The following is a 6,014-nucleotide window of genomic DNA, read 5'->3' as shown; positions in this document are numbered from 1 at the left end:
GCCTCGCTACCATTTTTCTGAACCACATAAGCCCTGGAAGTCCTGGTGTTCCACTAGGAAGGACAAGGAGGTCATAAAAGGTTAACCTTTTCGTGAACATTGATTCATTTTAGAAATATGAAGAAATGTGTCATCCTACCTGCTTCAGACTCTTAAGGTGGATGGTTTGCCTAGTTGTCTAAAATCATCTGGTGTTTTATGCTTTGATGCCACCAGACCAGGCCTTTCCAATTCTGGACAACTCCGAATACTAATGTTAAATAGTTGTTGTTTTTAACTTCATTTGTTATAATTAATCCCTGAATATTAATAGAGTCAAAAGGAAAATGTTCTTTTTTCTTTTTTTTTTTCCTGTTTTCATTTCTCTTTCAATATTTAAACTAAAGTTTAAGGTCAGATATTAGAAAAAAAATTTTCTTCTTTACATGTTAAGTAATAAAACAGTTACTACACCATTAGTAACTAATCCGGCCTAGAGCATCTCTACCTGACAAAGCGTTTAAAGAGGAAACACTTAGTGAAAATGTCCTGAACAAAATGCATTTCAAGGAAAGCAATGCTGTGTGCAGTGCACCAAAATGTGCAGATTAAAGCATGCATCAACTTTTCTCTATCACACAACTGTCCTACTTGTCATGTTAAGAAACTAGCCTATCAAGCATATGCTTTGATCATTTATAATAGATTCTTTCTGACTTGGTTGTCAACGTGAAAATTAAAATGCCTAGTTGAGAAAGCACAGCAGCAACTTTGGTAAAGAAAGATTAATCATTTGTTCCAAATAAAAGAATGCATCTTCACTAGTATAAATCAATCTTATATCGTTAGGAACTTCTATTTTCTTTAGCAATCACATGCCACATCTAACATTTAAATTAAGGTAAACTGAGTATGTTTAATATATATGATATGCCTTCATCTGTAGCCCTGGACATTGACTACAGTAAACCAATATAGTACATTCTGTAAGGATATAAAATGACTAGTAAGATACTCATTCATGAAGAGCTAATTTATTCACATATTTAAATTAATTATACTATTTTTAAAATTGAATTTATTGGGGTGACATTGGCTAATAAAATTACTTTCAAAGTGGTAGAGAATTAAGCACTTGATAGTCAAGCATATTCCATATATAAGAAGCCCAATTTACATCTAGAATCCTTCAAATTTCATCCTTTGATATTTCTTTAAGGTTTCTAGCCACCTAAAATGTGTGGTCAACATGCAGCAACTTGGAAATGGCATTAGTTGAATGTTGACATGAATTCATAAGTCATTTAATACTTGTGGAATGTTGACTCAGTCTCAAGTTATATATAAAATATTAAGTCTGAAGTAAATCAAGGGACAAGGGAAACTTTAAGGAGGTGAAGTGAAGGCAACTATATTTAAAGCAGTTTTCTCCTCTAAAAATGATGATAGACTAAAGGATTTCACTGTTGTCTTCCATGTCTGATTTTCTAAATCATTAATACATAAGTTAGCATACATTTTATTTTATTTTATTTTTTAGTGCTTATTGTTGAGAATATTACAGATGCTCCTCTTTATTCCCCCCATTAACCCCCCCTCCACCCAGATCCCACCCTATCCCAGGCCTTCAGCACCCTATTGTCTGTATCCAAGGGTAATGCAGGTATGCATATCAATTATTTGGTTAATCTCATCCCACCCCCACTTCTCCCTTCCCTCTGAGATTCATCAGACTGTTCAATGTTTCCAGGCCTCTGGTTCTATTTTATTCATAAGTTTATTTTGTTCATTAGATTCCTTGTTCGTTTATTTTGATTTTTAGATTCAAAATAATTGTTGATAAATATGTATTTATTGCCATTTTGTTCTTCCTATTATTTATTTATTTATTTTTCCTCTTCTTAAAGAAGACCCTATAACATTTCATCTAACACTAATTTGGTGGTGATGAACTCCTTTAGCTTTTTTGTTTGTTTGTTTGTTTGTGAAGCTCTTTATCTGACCTTCAATTTTAAATGCTGGCTTTGATGGGTAGTGTAATCTTGGTTGTAGGTCCTTGCTTTTCATCACTTTGAATATTTCTTGCCATTCCCTTCTGGCCTGCAAAGTTTCTATTGAGAAATCAGCTGACAGTTGTATGGGCGCTCCCTTGTAGGTAACTAACTGCTTTCCTCTTGCTGCTTTTGATTCTCTCTTTGTCTTTAACCTTTGGCATTTTAATTATGATGTGTCTTGATGTGGGGCTCTTTGGGTTCATTGTGTTTGGACTCTCTGAGCTTTCTGGGCTTGTATGTCTATTTCTTTCACCAGGTACGGGAAGTTTTCTGTCATTATTTTTTCAAATAAGGTTTCAATTTCTTGTTCCCTCTCTTCTCCTCCCAGCAGCCCCATGATGTGAATGTTGGTATGCTTGAAGTTGTCCCAGAGGCTCCTTACACTATCTTCATATTTTAAATTCTTTTAAAAAATACTTTTATTCATTTCAGAGAGGAAGGGAGAAGGAGAAAGAGAGATAGAAATACCAATGATGAGAGAGAATCATTGATCAGCTGCCTCCTGCACACCCCCCACTAGGGATCGAGTCCACAACCTGGGCATGCTCTCTGACTGGAATCAAACCATGACCTCCTGGTTTCATAGGGTGATGCTCAACCACTGAGCCATGCTGACCGGCTAATTCTTTTTTCTTTCTGCTGTTCTAAGTGGGTGCTTTTGCTTCCTCATATTCCAAATCACTGATTTGGTTCTCAGCATCCTCTACTATTAATTCCCTCATTTCAGTTAGTGTATGCTTAATTTATGACTGGTCCTTTTTCATGTCTTTGATATTCTCACTAAGATTCTTGAAATTCTCATTAAGATCCTTGAAAGTCTCACTAAGTCCCTTGGAGCTGTCATTAAGATCCTTGAGCAACCTTATAACTATTGTTTTGAACTCTGTATCTAATAGTTTTCTTGCTTCCATTCCATTCATTTCTTTTTCTGAAGATTTCTTCTATTCTTTCATTTGTGACATGTTTCTTTGTCTCCACATTTTGTCTGCTTCCCTGTGTTTATTTCTATGCATTGGGTAGAGCTGCTAAGTCTTCTGGAATTGGTAGAGTGGCCTTGTGTAATAGGTGTCCTTTAGGGCCCAGTGGCTCAGCCTCCCCAGACACTTGAGCTGGGCACTCTAGGTGTGCCCCTGTGTGGGCTGTGTGCACTATGCTGTTGTAGTTGAGCCTTGATTGCTATTGGCATTACTGGGAGGGATTGACCTCCAGGCCAACTGGCTGTTCAGACCACTGCATCTACAGTGGAAGAGGAGCTGCTGCTCAGGAGACACTCCTATGGAGCAGGACTTGCTTCAGTGGGGCTTTGGTGCTCACTTACTCTGCCCCTTTCATGTGTTGCTCATGGATGTGGTAGGGTTGTAATCTGGCGTGGTCTGAATCTGACCATGAGGTGCACTACTCTGGGGCCTCCCAGGAGGTGCAAAGACACCCATTGCCTGTGCCCTGCCTGGGGCCACCCGGCACAAGCTACAGAGCAACCTGAAGATGGTTGCTACTTGTGTTGGGATTGGGATTGCCCAGGAGAGACCACACTGTGAACCAAGTCAGGTTGCTTAGTTGGGCCTGGGGCCCCGTATAAAAAGGTATGGGGCATGCTGTGGCCAGCTACTGCTTGTTTGAGAGATTTTAGGAAAGTCAGAAGGCTGAGCTAGGACAGGCCATTCATAAGGAAAAGCCACTGAAAACAACTTGGGAAGGGTGGGGTCTCAGGAATCAACAGGGTGGGGTGAACAGTGTGGGCCATGTTGAGGGACTCTCATATGGTAACTGCCTATTGTCACTCTGGTGGTGTAGGTCTCAGCAAAGGAACAATGACCTCGGCCAACCTTTTAAGTCTGGGAGAAAAATGCTCCCTAGTTCTTACTCTGATGCCAGACAATTTAGTTCCTCTCCATATTTCCCTGGATCCTTTCAAGCTACTGTACCAGCACTGGAGCTCAGATGCTGTGAGTCCAAGTAAGTCTGTGCACTGGCCCTTTAAGAGGAACTGCTTGGGACTCCAGCAGCTTCTGTGTCCCTCAGCCACAATTCCTGCTGGTTTTTACAGCCTGAAGTTACAGGGACTTCTCTTCCTGGCACCAGAACCCTGGGCTGAAAAGTCTGGTGTGGAGCTGGGACCCCTTGCTCTTCACAAAGGACCACCACAGCCAAAGATATCCCTCCCGATTAAAAAAAATGCCACATGTGGGTGTCCGGATCAGCCGGTTCCTGCCTCCACCCCTCCAACCAGTCTCAATGTAGCTTCTTCTTTAATTCTTTAACTGTAGGCCTTCCGTTCAGCCAGATATCAGGCAGTTCTGAATGATGGTTGTTCTGTGGTTTGGTTGTAATATTGATGTGGCTGTGGGAGGGTGTGAGTGCCACATTTACCTACACTGATATTTTGACCCTCACCCCCCACCCCAGGATACATTTTAAACACAGGGAACTAAAATCAAACCATTTTATATATTGGTTGTTGTTTTTTTGTTTTCTCCCTCAAAATAAACTACCAATCCAATGCCTGCATGAAAATACACTCAGCTATTACAAAATGCATTTTTTTGCCATATTATTGTTTTCCTCTAGAAGCTCATTTTCTTTTTCTAGCTAATAGTGCAGAATTTATGTGGGAGAGGCTTTGGCTCTAGGGTATTTCTGTTGCAAAATTCAGATGAAATGGATTTTACAGACAGATGGGAGGATGTGTGCCAATCTGACTTACCTCTAGGAGGGAAGGTTAGGAACACTTTCTATGGAGCTATTTCATTTTCTTGGTTTATTCAGGAGTCTGTCTTGGCTTAAACAGATTCTCTGCTAAGGTGGAGCTATGCCCCTTAGGTTCACTCTGTAAGAATGACAGTATTTCAGGCTTTGCTCTTTGCTGTGCACAAGATTGCAGGGGTGGTCTCCAAGGACTCCGAAGACCTGGAAGGATTTAATAGGGGTTTCAACTTAAACTCAGATGCCAACATACAAATCAGAGGGCTTTTGCCTTAAGATGAACATTAAGATGATTCTTTCCAGGCAGATATTGTATATAGACCATGAAAATTACCTTGGATCCACAAGCCGAGAGTCAAAAGGCAATCAGAGCAGGCTCTATAATAATCACAGACATTCCCTAAATTCCAGTTACATGCATGCCCCACATACTTTATATGCATCCTTATGCTGGGAGTCATCCTGAACGCTAAGAGAGAGAGCCAACATATCTGTTGTCACACAGCAATGGCTGGTAGGGCTGTGACTCAAGTCCAGGTCTCACTGACTGAAAAGATCAGCATTTTCCATCACACACCACTTTCTCTCAGAACATTGTGAAAAGGGGATTGTGAAGTCATCTACTTTATCATTTAACTCAAATCCTCCCTTAACTTTGAAGTAATGGAAAATGGAAGCTTTGCCCAGAGTCTGAGGGCAAAATCTGGACCCAGAATTAGTAAACCTCAGTTTAGTATGCTTTTACCTAGCAGGAGATGAATGCCAAATTTCAGAATAAATTGAGTTTTCCTTGTATAACAATCATTTTCTAAGGTGCTGCATCGTGCACAGTTGCCTTAATACATAGCAGTTCTATTCAGAGATTAATAGGAAATACAACAAAATGCAATTAAAATTATTATCACTCTCTGCATGAGCTAATAAAAGGCCACCCTCCGTTGTTCTTGCAGCGCTGATGATTTTTGTCCTTGGGATAATGAGGAGCACATTTACATTGTAGAAGGCCGGGCCTAGAAAGGGTCTCAGGAAAGCCTTTCCCTCTAGATGAGGAGAGGCCCAGGGAGGTTGTCAGGTTTGTCCTTTGATTTTCTGATTTACCCTCATGCCCTTTCTTACCCACATCACCTTTTTTACCTTGAACCAAATGTACTTGTTTTTAAAACTGCACAACTAACTCTAAGGGGGTGGCGGGGGGAGGGGGGGATACAGAATAATAAAAAAGAAACAATAAACCTCAGGCAAATACAGAAATGGGTGCTGTGCCAGTTATAAAGTTCA

Source organism: Myotis myotis, unplaced genomic scaffold (assembly GCF_014108235.1).
Source record: "Myotis myotis isolate mMyoMyo1 unplaced genomic scaffold, mMyoMyo1.p scaffold_m19_p_5, whole genome shotgun sequence".
Classification (NCBI taxonomy): Eukaryota; Metazoa; Chordata; class Mammalia; order Chiroptera; family Vespertilionidae; genus Myotis; species Myotis myotis.
The sequence above is the reverse complement of the archived record's forward strand: the minus strand, read 5'-3'. Positions refer to the sequence as shown.